Source organism: Triturus cristatus, chromosome 8 (assembly GCF_964204655.1).
Source record: "Triturus cristatus chromosome 8, aTriCri1.1, whole genome shotgun sequence".
Taxonomy (NCBI): domain Eukaryota; kingdom Metazoa; phylum Chordata; class Amphibia; order Caudata; family Salamandridae; genus Triturus; species Triturus cristatus.
The window spans coordinates 1,560,934,751-1,560,953,362 of NC_140591.1; positions in this window are offsets into that span (position 1 = coordinate 1,560,934,751).

The window sequence follows — 18,612 nt, forward strand, 5'->3', positions numbered from 1 at the left end:
ATTGCTGTGGTAATTTAACATTTACATTAGATGGAAAGGGGGAGCTATTTTTTTCTGCAGAACCAGACTCTTAGCAAACACCCAGCTGCTTATCCTGTGGAATCATGCACAGTATTCACAACCGAGTGGGGTTTGAGGTTGCAGTCAGTAATGCAAATACATTCAGCATCACTAAGGCTGGTTGCCCTTGCTGGAGTGTAGTCAGTCATCCAGGTTACAGATGTTGCTGGTCTCAAAAACCTGTTTGGACATGTGCTTTTTAAAGAATCTGAAAAGTGGATTCAAAATGTGTCAGACTGTAAAAGTACTTATCACTTGTCAAAAAAGCAGTTGTAAGTGTGCTTTCAAATAGGCAAAGAAATTTAGTCTTCTGCCTAATTTCAAACCATGACTCTGTGTGCACACAGGAATTGTTTTTACATATTTAATTTGTGAAGGTGTTATGGTGATTTTCACTTGTTGGAAAGGGGTACATAGTTTTTAAAGAATTGAAAAGATCATAAAAAATGTAGTAATATATTTAAATAAAATAAAGGATTTTTTTTTAGTTTTTTTCAGGTATTGCTGAAGAGCAGTGAACAAAATTTAAGATGCCTACAAAATCCAGACTAAGGAAAAACCACAAAAAAAAACTATATTTGAAGACAACTGGAGGACCTAAGATAGTTGGAGATGCTCATGTTGGGAAAAAGAGAAAGTCTTTTGGTAAGCAGACAAAAGATTTTTTAAAGAACATCTTCAAAAAAAGGAAAAATTTACAAAATGTCTGTACTGGAAAGAATGTTTTAAATAAAAAACAACAGAAAAAAATTGAGTATTTAGTTAATGCAAATATACCTTCAGAAACAATAAAGATTAACTTAAAAAGAAAAACAGCGTTTAAAGAGATACGTAGAAAAATGTCTCAGAGAAGAGTTATGTCCAATTTGATAAAGGATGTGAAGAAATATAAGAAAAAAGCTAAATTTTATAGGAGAAAAAAAGAAATTGAAGCCATTGCAGCAAAGGCTTTAGAATTAAAAAGGAAACTATTCATTTTAATTTTGAATAGGATGCGTACATTAGATAAAATGGTTAATGTACTGAAATCACAAAGCAAAAGGAAAAGAGTAGTGAAAAGAACAAACTTTTGTAAAGTGTTTTAGGAGAATGGATGCATAGTTCAAGTAGTGAACCTTTTTTTAATGAAGAGAGTTATTTTCAAAGTAATAGTTTGCTGCATGCAGTTGACACCAGAGGTCGTGCTTATGAAGTGAAAAATGGTTGTATGATGGAGAAGGAGAAAATGGTTCCAAGAGATGAGGTACAAGTGATGGCGGATGAGGCTATGGGGAGACGTCCTAAAGCCCCAGTGTACACTTGGAATTGTAGTAGTATTTGCACTGTGCGTCAGGAATCTATTGATAAATTTTGTGAGTTTCTTAGAGAATACAGTAAAAAAAGTGTTAAACAGAAGATTAAGGTGCTTCAAAGTCTAGATCCATGTAGAGTGAGAGAGAATACTGGTTTGCAGGGACATTCTCTGGCTTGTCTATCTAGAAAAGTGTGTAAAAGTGTTTTTCATCATTTTAGGATGCTGGCTGTTCATCATACTGAAATGAGAAAGTTTGTGAGACGGTTGTCTTTTGCAAAAAGTCCAGCAATAAAGTTAGATGAATTAAATAGGGCTCTGTTCCGTGGATCGGTATCAGATGTAGAGAAGGTTACTGATGAAATTCAGTTTTGTTACTTTGGTCCAGAACAAGAAAGTGCAGAAAAGGACACAGTAAATGAGGAAGAAGTGGAAGAGAATGTAGAACCCTCTGTAAGTAAGGCATTTAATGATCACATAACAAAATTTGCAATAATCTCTAATGAAAGACCAAATATTACTTGTATTTGTTGCCGCAGAACTCATTATAGAAAACAAACCAGGAATGTAGATCTCTACAGAAAAAGTGAAAATGAAGATAATTATAAGTGGAAGGATTTTGCCACTTATATATTTCTTGAAAATTGTTTTGAATTGGGTGAAGATCAGCGTATTTGTAAATACTGTTACAATAAGTTAGAGGAAAATAGAATGCCAACCAGAGCTGTACATAATAATTTAGAATTGGATGCTATTCCTGCCGAACTTTCTGAATTAAATACATATGAGTCTATACTTATTCAATGTGTTCATCCGTTCCAGACCATAGTACGTATGGAGCCAAAAACTGGTAAATTACCTCCTTCAGATTTACTGAGAGGTTTAAAAGGAAGAGTGGTGTATTTGCCATTGGATTTGAAGAAAAATATGGAAACTATTGATGCAGATACTTTGGAAACTGAACCATTAGTTTTTCTGGTTAATGGTGTACCAACAAAGAATAAGAAGATTTGGCAGGAGCTGGTAGATGTACGGAAAGTACAAAGAGCAAATTTGTATTTGAAAAGGAATAACAAATGGTATGAATCAATTTATATAGAAGAAGAAGAAGAAGATTTACAAGAAGACACAGAAACACCAACTGGACAAATTGAAAAAGTGGACAAGTCAAAGGAAGAAGAAATTTATGAACATTTTAGCATACATCCTCTTCATTCAAAAGAAGTTATGGGAGACAATATTGATCTGTTTCAGATGAAGAAAGCAAAAGGAACTCCTGTGAGTGTATGGGAGGAGAGCTTGGAAGCTCGATGTTTTCCCCAGCTGTTTCCTACAGGAAAAGGTGGACGATACGATGAACGCCCAGAACAGATTCCAGCTTCTGAGTATCGAACTACAAGACTTTATGCAGAAGATCCCAGATTTCGACAAAGTATTCCTTATTTGTTCCATCTTTTATTTGAAAGCGACTTGTCTGCATTATCATATGCAGTAAATCACATTTTAAAAAGTGGAGTACATTTACAAAATGTGTCTGCTAAGGATTTTATGGAGAAAGTGCAGCACCGAGATGATCATTTGGAAACACAACTGATCAATCTGATGGCTTGTCAGCGTGGGACAAATGAATATTGGTACCGACGCCATGGTGAATTAAAATGCATGTTACGGAATTTAGGAACACCTACATGGTTTCTTACCCTAAGCTGTGCTGAGTACGCTTGGGATGATTTACTGGATTTTCTACGAGAGGCAAATTCAAACATTAAAAACATCGAATACAAGACAGCAGGAGAACTGTGCTCATTGGATCCGGTTAATGTTTGCAGATATTTCAATCATAGATTTGAGGCTATGATGTCCTTCATCTGCAATAAAAAAAATCCACCTCTTGGAGAAGTAGTGGATTTCTTTTGGAGAAAAGAGTACCAGGCAAGAGGTGCTCCTCATATTCATATGCTGTTGTGGATCAAGGATGCCCCAAAGTTTGGAACAGATACTGATGAAGCAGTGTTATCTTTCATTGAAGAATATGCAACATGTGCTATACCAAAAAGCACAGAAGAGCAAAAGTTAAAGGAGCAAGTTTTACGTTTCCAAAGTCATCGGTGTGGAAAATACTGTCGACGGAAATACAAGAGCAAAGATAAATACTACACTAAGGGCCTCATGTACGTAGCCGAATACCGGTCGGTAACGGCCGATTTTCGGTAATTATACCGTTACCGACCGGTATTTAGGCTTGTGACATGTAGGGTGCTCATTTCTGTATTCGGTAATTTACCGAATCGGTAAAATTACCGAATCGGTAATTTTACCGATTCGGTAAATTCCGAATACAGAAATGAGATGTAGGGGGAGTGTGTGGGTGTTGTTTGGAGTCGGTATTTACCACCAACTAATAGTTGGTGGTAAATAAAGTGTGGATGTGTAAAAGCATTTTATAGCACTTAGAAGTGTGCAATGTGGCAGACATACATGCCCTTAGGGCATGTATGTGTGCCACATGTGCACACATGGCCGAATCAGGGGTGCAACAGGGTGTCAATGTGACACCCTGCCACCCTTGCATGTGCTCCCCCATTACCGAATCGGTATTTACCGATTCGGTAATGAGGCATACCTTCCCATCAATGGGAAGGTATGCCTCATTACCGAATCGGTAAATACCAATTCGGTAATTACCGACTCACTCCGATTCGGTAACATTTACCGAATTTTTACCTACATACACTTTACCGATTCTTAAATACCGAATCGGTATGATTCGGTATTTTAGAATCGGTAAAGTGTATGCCACCTACATGAGGCCCTAAATGTCGATTTGGATTTCCTAGACCTGTTCTTTCAAATGGAAGAGTAAACAGTTTTATGTCAGCTGTGAGACATACTATTACAAGAAAATCACCTAAGAATACCTACAACCTTAAAAGAAAAGAAGAATCTAAAAATATAAATGACTACAACCCAGTCATTTTATCCATGTGGAATGCTAACATGGATATACAGTATGTAGCTGACAATTCCATTGCTGTTGCTCGATATGTAACGTCTTACATCACTAAATCAGAAAAAACTGAATTGAAAGAAATGTGGGAAGAGATTTCTCATGAAAAGACTGTCAGTAGGAAGCTGTACAGTTTCAGTTTAAAGATGTTATCGCATCGAGAAATTGGATCCTACGAATGTTCAGATAGGTTATCTTCTGCAAGTCTCTACTCGATATCAAGAAGAATAATTTGGGCAAGTTTAGGCCTTGCAGCAATGAGAAATCGGGTACTGAAATCTGTTGGAGAAATTGAATATTTGGCCGAGAATGACCCTGAAAGTACAGATATTTTGAAATCAAACATGTTGGACACATATTATCCCAAGAGAAGTCATCATCTAGAGAACATGAAGTGCTTCAGAACTACATTTATTCACGGAAAGCCACAGAAGACATCAACAATGGAAAATATAAAGTCATTGAAGAGGAAGGATGTTTGGTGAAGCAAACAAAAGGAAGTTTGATAAATCACCGGAAGCTGAGTTGCGACACTACTGACAAAAAGGAATTTTACTACTTGGCTCTTTTACAGCTGTTTAAACCATGGCGTACAGAGGATGAACTACTGGGAGAATTTCAAAGCTATGAAGATTCATTTAATGCTTGCAAAGACACCATACAATGCAGTACTTTCACAAATTATGTGCAAATGTTAAATGAAGAAATTGAACAGGAAACTACAATTGCAGCTGAAGTAGCTAGAGACAGTTCTCAAGACAGCCAAAGTTCTGGAACACTCAGTCAAGATCCCCTAGGACAACCAATCGTTGAAAATGAAGCTGCAATAGCCATGAATGAAGTGGAAATGGCTATGAATCAAGCTCAAGAAGAATTTATAGACTTACCAAATTTGGAAAGACAACTGAATGAAGAGCAGCAACAAATTTATGAAGAGATCAGAAACAAAATTGATCACGGATTACTACATGAAAAAAAAGAGTGCTCATGCACATCATTTCATCCAATCAGGATGTATGTAAGCGGACAAGCTGGAACTGGAAAAAGTTTCTTAATAAAAGTCATCAGAAGCTACCTACAGCAAAAAACGGAATCAACTTTGTCTTGTGTGGTTACTGCTCCAACTGGGTTAGCAGCATATAACATAAAAGGAATCACCTTACATCGTTTGCTAATGTTACCAGTGGAGCATGAGAACAAAATACAATACCACAAGCTAACTGGAGAAGCATGCTTGGAAGTTTCAAGAGTATTGAAGAAGATGCAAGTTCTCATTATTGATGAGGTGAGCATGGTATCAAACTTAATGCTTGCCTTTGTGCATTTACGAATGCAGCAAATTCTAAGGACAGACTATGACGTGTTATTTGGTGGATAACATGTCATAGTTTTTGGGGATCTTCTACAGCTTACTCCAGTTAAAGGACAACCAGTGTTTAATACTGTGACACATGAAGACACAAAGAAGTCATTGGGAAGCATTGGTAATGCAAATATTTGGCCCTTCTTTGAGTACAAGGAACTTACTACTAATATGAGGCAAGCAAACGATGAAGAATATGGAAGTATTCTGAAAGATATCAGAATTGGACTACTCACTGAAGCTGGCACGAAAGCATTACAGAGTCGGTTGCTACATAATTTATTCCCAAAGGAAGAAATAGTTGCAGAGAAGATATACAAGAACATTGCAGAAAAGAAAAGTGTCATCTGCTTAATGCCAACTCTACGTGAATGCTCAATATTCAATGAGGAGCTTTTGAAATTGGAAAAGGAAGAGATCAGGAAATTGGAAGCAGTGGACAAAATACAAGATGGAAGAATTACTATCACATTAACAGGCAAACTGAAAAATAAATTGGATTCACTAGAGAAGAACATTTCCAAAACTGCTGGATTAGAAAAAAATCTATTTGTTTGCATGAATTGTAGAGTATTTTTAAGGAGAAATTTGGATGTTGAAAAAGGTTTAGTTAATGGAGCTATGAGAAGAGTTGTGGGTTTTATTAATTATCAGAAAAAAGATGGAATTGAATGTCTAAAAATAAAATTTGATCAGATAGAAGAAGTTATAGACATTTGTCGTTGTACAGTTCGTTTCATGCTTGTGAAAGACTTATATGTACAAAGGAAACAGTTTCCGTTTTCTCTAGCATATGCTGTAACTATTCACAAGTCTCAAGGATTAACTGTAGATTGTGCATTTGTAAACATTGGTTCAACTGTGTTCAAAGAAGGTATGGCTTATGTTGCTTTGTCACGAGTGAAAACATTATCTGGTTTATTCATGATAGACTTTGATGAATCAAAAGTTAGTGCTGATACAAAATGTGTAAAGGAGTATAATAGATTAAGAAGAACCTATGCTCCTCATTTAGGTCAGTATCCTGTGTTAGAGAAACGTGTAGTTTCTCGTAAAAGGAGAATTGAGAATATCTGTAATGAGGATGTAGAGAGAAGGAAAAAAAAGAGGAGTGATGTAATTGCAAGCAAAAAGAAAAAGAAAAAGGAAAATGAAGAAGAGGTTGTAGGATGTCATTTTGAAAATAGCTCTGGTGTCAACTGCAAAGAAGCGCTGTTCCTGTGTTGTTGCTGTCTGGCCACTTCGCCACGCCTCGCGGCCCCCGCTTCGCGGGAGCCGCTCGTAGGCTTAGACTCTCTCTGGGGAACATCCTTTCTGCCTCCCTTCACGTGCTTTGAGCACCAACGCGCCCCTTGCAAGCTGTCATCTGGTTAACAGGGGTAGAGGCGGGACTGCGAGGACCAGCATTCCTAGCGGCGTGGATCGGCCGCAGCTGGTCCTCTTCCCGCCCCCTCCTCCTCCTCTTTAAAATCTGTGTGGAGTGAGTGAGCCTTGGGACCCTTCCTGCAAAGAAGCGCTGTTCCTGTGTTGTTGCTGTCTGGCCACTTCGCCACGCCTCGCGGCCCCCGCTTCGCGGGAGCCGCTCGTAGGCTTAGACTCTCTCTGGGGAACATCCTTTCTGCCTCCCTTCACGTGCTTTGAGCACCAACGCGCCCCTTGCAAGCTGTCATCTGGTTAACAGGGGTAGAGGCGGGACTGCGAGGACCAGCATTCCTAGCGGCGTGGATCGGCCGCAGCTGGTCCTCTTCCCGCCCCTTCCTCTTGTTTTTCCTTCATAGCTTGTGTGGACAACGCGCACGCGGGACGCGCGCGGGGCAACGGCCGGGGCGAAGACCGGGCTAAGAGCGGGCCGTTTGAGGCCGTTCGAGGACGGCAGAGGACGGCCCTGGCCCACCCCCCTCAGTGCTTCCAACCTGCTTGTTATTGTATCATCGTGCTGAGACAGGTTAGCCTAAACTGAAGCTCCCTAGTTAGTAAGTCGAGTGACGACCCTGATCCCATCGTAAGCACCATGAGTACTAGGATGACACGTAGCAAAGCCTCCAAAGGTGGTTCACAAATCTGTGGCCCTATGGACGACTTCATCACCCGCACAAATATAGCCATCGATGAAGAAATATCTAAACTTCAAACCCGGGTATCCCTAGAATTGGTAGCTGCACGTAGGCTGTCCGAGGTAATTGCCCTCTCGAAAAAATCATCCCTAGGACATATAGCCTCTGCTGTCACTCCAGCACGCCCTGCCCGTCCAAATAGTATTACCACCCAGGTTGATTTACACCAGCCCCCGATTACTTCCACCCTCACTCCGCCCTTAGAACAATCACGCACTACAGAAGAGCTAAGTTTCGCTGCCCCTTCTCACGCCCAGACCCCCACCCTTAATCCCCTTTCCCAAGTATTCCCAACTACTTCCCGTGTTAGTGGTGCACAACCCAAAAGAAAACGCCAATCACGCTCAGCCTACTCTCGTATAAAGGCAAAGGTCGCAGTCTCCCGCCAGCTCACAATGACCAACACTCAGGCATGTAATGCTTTACCTGAGGGTTTCTCGAGTACACAGTCAGTATGCCAAAGTATGGGAGAGGGTCCAGCTAACACCACCCCAGTAGACGAGGGGGCGCAGGTACAAGACCAGGGAAGGAATGATAAGGAATTTATAGATCAAGTCTGGGAAACATTAAAAAAACTTCTCTCACCACTCGACTTAAGACTGTCTAGGATAGAAAACAATCTACTCGAGATGGAGAAGAGCATTATTGCTCTGGCCACTCTTGGCCTGAGAAGTCTTGAAAACCAGGGCGTGTCCTTATCTGACCCACTTTCGCCAGCCCCTGTTTTGCAAGCTGAGCAGCACCCCCCACCAGTATCTGTTGCTGTAAGGCCTGTTCCTAAGCCGAGGACTGTGGCTGTGGATCAAGTTTCCATAACCGCTAAACCTCAGGCTACCAAACTGCAGATTCCCACACGGAACTCTAAGCCTGGAAAAGTAATTCCAAACCTGGTAGCATCCGCCAGACCCCAGCCTGCCGAAACCCAGGGTCCTCGTCCAAAAGAAAATTTTAGAGGAGGCTATATAGACCTTCCACCAGAGGCCAATGACTATGTGGTCGTGTTGACAGGCGTCCCTGTGATTGGCACTGACCAACACGAAAACCACTGGTCATTGAAAAATAAAACTATGCACTGGCTTAACGTCAACAGACCGATTCCCAATGGCAAAAGAAGCCGAGTAATGATGGTCCGCAGAATACCCTGGGTGGGCCCAACTAAGAAATCTAAGCAAGGGGACTGTGTAGTTGTAACTTTTGAAGACCCACATACGGTGCACCATATCTGTTCCTGGCCAACTAGTGAAGATTCTTTAGTCATACCAAGGCCGCTATCCTATTTTTACCCCCCACGCCAATTGCATACCCAAGCGGATAACTGGTCCTTGGTGCAGCACCACCCATGGAACACCCATCCCATGAGGCAAAAGAATACTCTTTTACACTGGAATGGCCTTTCAACCTACAATAGATTTGGAGGCCTGGAGGAGGTCGATTGACTTTCTATGTTTCCAGCATGCTCACAACTAGAAAAAGCATTGTCTCCACATGTTACAGACATAATTGGAAATCCAACCAACGGCCCTCCAACTAGTCAAGCCGGGCTTCTGACTCTCTTGCCCCGGGCCATGGATCCGATTAAAACGGCCATTTTAGATTGCAAAAGAGTGGAAACGAGGCCAGATAGCCCCTGTTCGATCCCCCCTCCTCCAGTACAATCTAATCCAATGGAGATCGACCTGCCTGTTAGAGTTGCCTCCCCAGGCGATTCTTCACTGAGGGTCTTAAGCTGGAATGTGGCTGGCCTTGCACGTAACTTTGATAACCCGGAATGGAACACCTTCCTGGCACCCTATGACATTTGCTTGCTACAGGAAACATGGTGCCAGGAACCTAGACATAGAGTGGGGTTTTCGACCTTCTATGTTCCGGCTGTATGTCACCAAGGTTCTAAAGGACGCCCATCCGGTGGTCTTCTCATCTGGATCAACATAGCACTAGACCTCAGTGTTTCTCAAAGGACCACCGAAACACCTGACCTTCAGTGGCTAACAGTGTACTACAAAGGGGGAAGTAAACTAGAACTATTTAATCTCTACTTAAGGGGCAATAGGAACGGAGCATCTCTAAACTCTTTAGGCTTAAGTAACTACCTGTCTGCCTGTGACGCCGACTCTCTCGTCCTGCTGGCAGGCGATTTTAATTGCTGTTTTGAGCCTTTAGCCAAAGAAGATATTCTGGATACCAACGAGGAGGATAACAGGAGGGGCATCCCTATTTTGAACCTCGAACCGATCCCTAAATGGACACAAAAGGCGATCGATATAAATGCTCTTTGCATGGAGCATAACTTGAGAGCAACGAATGGGCGTTCTAAATCAGATCCCATGGGTGCCCATACATACAATAGGACGGGCCACTCATCCAGAATTGACTTTGTTATGCTCAACTATAACCTCTGGCCATATCATCAAGACATGGAGGTTATAGAGACTTGTGACAGCGACCACAACCCTCTCGCTTTAACCATTTCTGTCCCCTGGCAAACCGGGTCTCAAGATACCACTAATCAGTTATGGAAAGCTTCACATGAGATTCTTCCCTCAAACTGTGGCAGACGTCTTAAATGGGCAAGAGTCTCAGCGGATGAGGCTAGGATGTCACAAGCTGAAACCATCTTACTAGAGGCTGAATCTAGGCTTGATAGCACGAATAGCGATAGCAAGATGTTTTTATCGTTATTTACGGAGACTGTAACGGCACTAAGTGGGCTGTTCATCATTCCCAAACCCAGCTCCAGAACTGCTTCAAAGGGGGCCCTGAGAACAAGTGAAAAGTGGTTCACAGCCAAGTGTCGACTTGCTAAGGGTGATCTTGTTGCTGCAGTAAAAGGAAAAGACCAAGCTACCATCAGGTCTGCAAGGAAACTTTATAGGAAAACTGTGACTGAGGCAAAGCGGACATATGATTTCAACTTTTGGCGTGACCTAACGGAGGCGAGCACTAGGAAAGATGCTAAGGGGTTCTGGGACTTGCTAAGATCAAGAGACAAGCCCATTGATCAACAATTGACTTGTAATATCCCTGGTGTTGCCTGGTTTGCCCACTTTTCGAAATTGTATTCGGCTCAGACAGGGCCTCCGCAACCAGACCCGCTCCCAAGGCTCAGTTCCACAGATCTCCCACCAAATGAAGTCCTATTTACCACTTTGGAAGTAGAGAAGGCAATCAGGTGTATTGTTTCTAACAAAGCGGCAGGACCTGATGGGATCCCGGGCGACTTGATAAAAAATAATCCCCCATTTTGGAGCAGATTAATTGCTGCTCTTCTTAATGAGGTTATGTTGGGGGGGTCTTTCCCTGACTCTTGGAGGGGCGCTGAAGTAGTCCCCATTTTCAAGAAGGGTAGCAGGGAAGACCCAGCCAATTACCGCCCCATCAGTTTGCTGGATTCGACGCAAAAGGTAGCGGGGAAAGTGGTATTGGGCAGGATTCTGGAGTGGGTGGATGAAAATCAGATATTATCTGATTTCCAAGCGGGTTTTAGATCAGGGACAGGCACCGTCGAGCAGACATTCCGCTTTTTAATGCTCTATTGGAAGGTAGTGGTGCTAGGAGGGGGCAGCTTATACTTAGTCTTCATAGACTTAAAAACAGCCTTCGACCTGGTTCCAAGAGCATTATTGTGGAAGGTTCTTGACGAGTTAGGTCTACCTCCCTATTTGTTGGCCTTGCTGATAAAATTCCATGAAAACAACTTTGCCCAAATCAGATGGGGTGCCCAGGGAGAAAAAACCCCGTGTATTCCAGTAGACAGGGGCGTCCGCCAGGGGTGTGTGCTTGCCCCCACTCTGTTTTCGCTTTACGTCAATGGAGTGGTAGAGCACCTTCTTCAACATCCTGCAGATGCACCATCCCTGGCTGGAAGGAAAATCCTGACGCTCCTGTTTGCGGACAACACCCTCCTGATTTCGAAATCACCTGCAGGCATACAGTTACTACTTTCCAGCTTCAAGGCCTTCTGTGACACCAAGGGACTGGCCATAAATATTGGCAAGACTAAATTTCTTGTCCTCAACCCCCCTAAGAAATCTGTTAAACCCCCCACTCTAGACTCTGTCACATTAGAACGGGTCAAAGAATTTGACTATTTAGGCATACGTCTTTGTGACAGTATGAGCTGGAAGGCCCATCACCAAAAAGTGTTTCTAACCCATAAGAGGGTTGTTGGTGCTTTACTTAAAGAGCAGCGTGCTTCCTCCATAAAACCTATTGGGGCACTTCTTGATATTTATAGGGGTAGGGTTGTGAGTGCAGCACTGTATGGCGCAGAACTTTGGGGTACCCAGAGAGTGGATACTTTGGCCCACCTAGAAAATAAATTTCACAAAGATCTGATGAGGCTACCCCAGAGCACCCCCACAATCCCCCTCTTGCTGGACGCAGGTACTCGTCCAATCTGCGAGCAAGCTAAATTACGCCCCTTACTACTATGGTCTAGAATTTGGAATGTCCCCGAACTCCACAGCTATGCAGACGCCCTAAAAGATGTACTGTCCTTACCTGGCTGGCATAAGATCGTCTGGCTCAGAGAGGTCAAGAGGGCATTATACAAGCTCGGTCTGGGAGCTGCGTGGGAAAATAAAACAGCACCTGCCAAACAAGAACTGAAGAAGGCTTACTGGTCTTGGGTGGATAACGAGAGACTTGGTAAATCAAATCACCCAAGATCTGTTGCCAACTTTTTGATGGTTAAAGATATCCCCTCCAGAGAACCATATTTGGACTTGATTCACAGTTCACATGATAGGGCATTATATTTTAAATTCAGGGTTGGGGTCTTACCTTTATGTCAGTTTACCTCTACCTGGAAACCACCACTGCAAACTGTACCCTATTGCCCATTCTGCGAGCTAAAAATCGAATCTGTCGCACACTTTCTATTTGAGTGTCGAGTCTATATGGCCCCTAGACGGAGGTGGTTGAAGCCTCTTTGTAGGAGCCTGGGAACTCGCTCACATCTGGAAGCTATAAGAATACTGCTCTCAGATACAAGACCCTTTTTTACCATTTGTTTGGCTAAATTCCTAGGCTGGGCTTGGCGCATAAGATCTGCTAAACAACTGACGATACAGTAAAGTGTCCCTTTTTCATTTTTCATAAATTTTATGATTATCTCGTGTAAATATGAAAAGTTTTTAATGGTAATACGAATTGTAAATTGCTTTGTCTCGACCATTGTTTTTATGCTGTCATGTTTTGCTTTTATGATATGTTTCTATATCGAAATAAAGCTTTACTACTGCTACGCTAATGTAGTGCTGAATGTTGCATTTTATCTGGAAAGTTTGCAAGAGCAGATAATAGTAAATCAGAGAAAAATATTCTGTTCTGAGTTGAGTCTCCTTTTTCAAAAGCTGAGTAATGATAAAACTCAAATAGAAAGTGCAACTGAAATTAGAAAACTTTTAGATGTATGTTCAGGACGAACACAGTTTTCTCAAAATGTACAGCAAGACGCACAGGAATTCTTGATGTATTTTCTTCAGGTACTGGAAGAAGAAGGGGTGCCAATTGAAAATATGTTTGGTGTCTCTTATAAATGGGAACATAGTTGTGAAAACTGTTACAATACATGTGGCTCTAATGTTGATTCTGAAAGGTTTATTTATTTAACAATGCCAGACAGTAAAACAGTCACTTTTGCTAAATTAGTTAAAGATGCTAATCATAGCATGGAATGTTGTGAATGTAAATCTGACATGTTTTCAACCTTACTTTTAAAGAAATATGGACAGTATGTAATTTTAATGATGCAACGTTGTAGACCTGATGGAACAAAATTGGATACTTTAATAAAGAAGTTTACAGGACAGCAATTATCAATTTCAGGAAAAAATTTTGTCACAGTTGCAATAATTTTCCATGAAGGACCTACTGTAACTTCTGGACATTACACAGTTTATCTTAAATGTGAAAAAGGCTGGACACTGTGTAATGATTCCCAATTGATTTTCAAGCAACGTTTGCCTTTTGATTTAGCAAATTCATATCTAATCTTCCTGAAACCAACATTTTAGAGAGACTTGGCAAGATCTGTACAAAACCATTTTTTCCATTTTATTGGATTACCATTGGAATTTTCATCAAAAAAGATTTTTCAAATTACCATTTGGCCTAATGGAAAGGTAAACAATTGCAATGTGGACTTATTTAATTCCTATTGAATCTTTCGGAAACCAAAAATTTATAGAAAATCGGTAACATCTGTTTAATTTAAATTTTGGAATTTTATTGGATTACCATTTGAAATTTCTTCAAAAAAGATTTTTAAAATTACTATTTGGCCATAAGGAAAGGTAACCAATTGTATTGTGGACTTATTTAATTATTAATTAATCTTTCGGAAACCAAAATGTTAGAGAGAATCGGTAACATCTGTACAATTTAAATTTGGGAATTTTATTAGATTACCATTGGAAATTTAATCAAAAAAGAATTTTAAAATTAATATTTGGCCTAAAGGAAATGTAACCAGATGTATTGTGGAGTTATTTGAGATATATTATTTTTGAGATTATGCTTTTGTAACAAAATTGTCAGACGAAATTTTAAAGAAATAGTTAATGTTATTAGATGATATTTTTTTAGAATATTATGCATTTCTATAATGTTATGTTTAAGTGAGAAGAGATTCTGGGCTTTTTTAAAACAATCTTTGGGATTGTTATTTTTTTTTTGCCCGCTGTTAAGTGATGAATGCAATTGCTTTCACGATTTATAGTGAAATGCAATATATTCTGAAAACAGCAAAAAAAAGGCAAAAAATATGTAAATACGTGTACTGTGAATTATAATGATTTATTAAATATTAATACTTTTTTCTTTTTTTTCAGATTGTAAAAGAAAATTGTCAAAAAAAACCAACCATTTTTTCAAGTAATTTCAATTAAATTTTAATTAAAAATTAAAATTTTGGGTGGGTCAGGTAAGTCAGAAATTAGATGGTCCCTTTCTTCCACTTCTCCTCAAACAGATTTTTAGTATTTAGTTATTAATTCCTCAAGGATCTTGAGATGTGGAAATTGATTTTTACTGTTTAAAAAAAAAAAAAAAAAAAGAAATACGCTTACCGTACGCGTACGGTAAAAAAAAAAAAAAAGTTTTAAAGAAAAAAAAAAAATGTTGAAAAGTAAGGTTGGCTCTTAAAAGAGCCGTTGTGTTCATGCAGGGACAGAGGAAAGGAAGAATGGGAACATTAGCTGGTAGGACAAATGTGCTGGTCTATTTTGTTGTTAATGAGAGGAAGACTGGTCTCCCTATGAACAATTAGACCATGGCAAAATGAACACCGCATAGTAACCCTCGCAAACCGATGGTTCGTTTCCACAGGATCAGAAAAAGGTGAATCTGCCCCCACAGATGAAGGGCTCTGCTGAGCTTTCGAAGAAGGACTCGGCTGAGCTGCTGTGGATGTGCTTGCTCGACTTACTGAAGGGTTGCCTCTAGTATGTCGTGCATGTGTCCTAGGATGCACATCCTCAAGGTGTCTCAACATAGTGTGATTCCCGAAGGAATACTTCTTGTTGGGATTTCCTCTTGAAAGTACATGCTGGCACAGCTTGCAAGTCACCAAAGCAGCATTGACTTTTTTCTCACCCTCTGGAAATGTAAAATACTCCCATATAAAAGAGCTCTTCTGTTTCCTCTTTCTCTGCCTGATGGTGGTGCTGCTAGCCTCACTCTCAGCAGAAGAGTGCTGGTCTGCCATCGTATCACAAAGACAAGTCAGCTCCTTCTCCTAAGGGATCACAAGCAGAAATGAGGGGAATGGGTGTGGTGTTGGAGAGTTCTAGAACTGAAACTGCTTTGAACCAATCAAATGCTTTGTTTCATGATCACATGACCCACCGTGCGCGTACGTTACGCTTACGTTACGCTTAGGGAGCGCTTACGGTGCGCTTATGGTAAAAGTACGCATGCGCGTAAAAAAGACACGCGCTCGCGCGCATGCGCATAACAGGCACTCCCCAACACTTCCGCGTAACGTGCGCGTGTAGCGTACACGCTTACGCGCCCCATACGCAGTACGCACGGCTACGCAAATTGCGTAGCTATACGCAAAAAGAGCAGAAAAAATACGAACATTACGCAAACCGTACGCTTACCGTAAGCTTACTGTACGCGTACTTAAAAAAAAAAAAGAAAGAATTTCTATGTTATAATAATATATCTTACCTGTGTGGTAAAAAAAAAAGAGAAAAATTAATATATTGCAGATTTTGTTTTAACAAAAAAACATAGTGTTTTAAGAGAATATAAAGTTTAAAAAAAAAAAAACATGATTTTTATAACAAAAAAACACATTTAATAAAAGAATTTATAATTAAAAAAACATACAAAAACAATGAAAAAACCATGGAAATCACACATGTTATAGGTAAGAATTAGCATTTAAAAAAACAAAAAAAATTCACTGAAAAAACCATGGGTTTAAAACACGTTACAGTTAGGAATTAGCATTTAAAAAACCTTGCAAATTCACTGAAAAAACCATAGGTTTCACACACGTTATAGTTAGGAATTAGCATTTAAAAAACCTTGCAAATTCACTGAAAAAACCATAGGTTTCACACAAGTTATAGTTAGAATTTAGCATTTAAAAAACCTTGCAAATTCTGTGAAAAAACCATAGGTTTCACACACGTTATAGTTAGCGGACATTTTAATCATAAAAAACCATTGAAATTCCCCCGTTATAGTTAGTTAAGCTAACTATAACTCGCGCACCCGCAATCCACTGCTGATGACGTAACATATTACATCACTCATGACATGGTCAGTGACATCACTCATGACATCACTGATGACATCTCAAATGACATCACTGATAACATCATCCTTGTGACAGAGTGGTGGACCTCCTCTCACCCTAATATAACCTTTGATACACACATTCAAAAATAAAGACTACAAATATCAGAACAAAGGACATACCAATACCAGTTACTTTAGCATATTCAGTAATTCTTAGATCCACATACACATCCACTCATTCACCAACAGTCCTGTACAGTCAGTCATACATGTACTCACTCATCATATGTACTCATACAACAAAACATCCTATTACACATTGCCACTCATCCATAGAGTTACTCACACACATAGTCACTCATGCCAATAAAGAATCAAACATCCATTTACTTGCATATTCAGTTATACACACACCTTAACACGTACTTCTACAGAAACTTAAACATACTTACTCTTTTAAATAATCACTAATAAAAACACATACTTATTCATACAGGAACTATTTCATTCTCTCACTCTCACATATACTCACTTATATACTACAATAGTCAAATATACTTCTTTTAAACATATGTAGTAACTCATAAAGACACTATTGAGACAGTCATTCACTCACTAACACACCCATACACACACTCATCAAACCATACAGTCATACACACATGCTGTCTTCAAAACATACAAACAGACAGACAATCATTCATGCACCTATGCACTACGTTAAACCCCCCACTGAACCATGCAGACACTCAGACTGATACTCAAAAAACAACCTAAAATCCAATATAAACACCCATATAGCTACTTACCAACCCATGCAGACACTTATACACAAAGTGAGAGACTGATACAGAAAATTACATATTTAAACATTACTCATTAAGCCATGTATTCACTAAGAAACACTTAATCAGTCAGTTACACAATCAATTTTTCAAAAACAAATCATCCTTTTAGACACTTATATACCCATTTATTCTTCCATCGACCTTGAGATATACATATATAAAACATATTTAATTTTCAAAAAAACACACATTCACTGGATGATGTCATCAGTGATGTCATTTGAGATGTCATCAGTGATGTCATGAGTGATGTCACTGACCATGTCATGAGTGATGTAATATGTTACGTCATCAGCAGTGGATTGCGGGTGCGCGAGTTATAGTTAGCTTAACTAACTATAACGGGGGAATTTCAATGGTTTTTTATGATTAAAATGTCCGCTAACTATAACGTGTGTGAAACCTATGGTTTTTTCACTGAATTTGCAAGGTTTTTTAAATGCTAAATTCTAACTATAACGTGTGTGAAACCTATGGTTTTTTCAGTGAATTTGCAAGGTTTTATAAATGCTAATTCCTAACTATAACGTGTGTGAAACCTATGGTTTTTTCAGTGAATATATATATATATATATATATATATATATAATTCACTTAAAAAACCATAGGTTTCACACATGTTATAGTTAGCTGGACATTTCACTCGTGAAAAACCATTGAAATTCCCCCGTTATAGTTAGTGCAGGCAACTATAACTCACGCGACCGCAATCCTCTGCTGATGACGTCAGATATTACATCACTGTATTTAGACACCTATTTACCCATGTCTTCTTCCATTAATCTTTAGCTATACATATATTACAAATATTTTTTTTTCAGAAAGACACATATCTCATCAGTGATGTAATATCTGACGTCATCAGCAGAGGATTGCGGTCGCGTGAGTTATAGTTGCCTGCACTAACTAAAACGGGGGAATTTCAATGGTTTTTCACGAGTGAAATGTCCAGCTAACTATGACATGTGTGAAACCTATGGTTTTTTAAGTGAATTTGCAAGGTTTTTTAAATGCTAATTCCTAACTATAACGTGTGTGAAACCTATGGTTTTTTCAGTGAATATATATATATATGTATTCACTGAAAAAACCATAGGTTTCAGGCACATTATAGTTAGGAATTAGCATTAGTCACTGGATGACGTCATCAGTGATGTCATCAGTGATGTCATTTG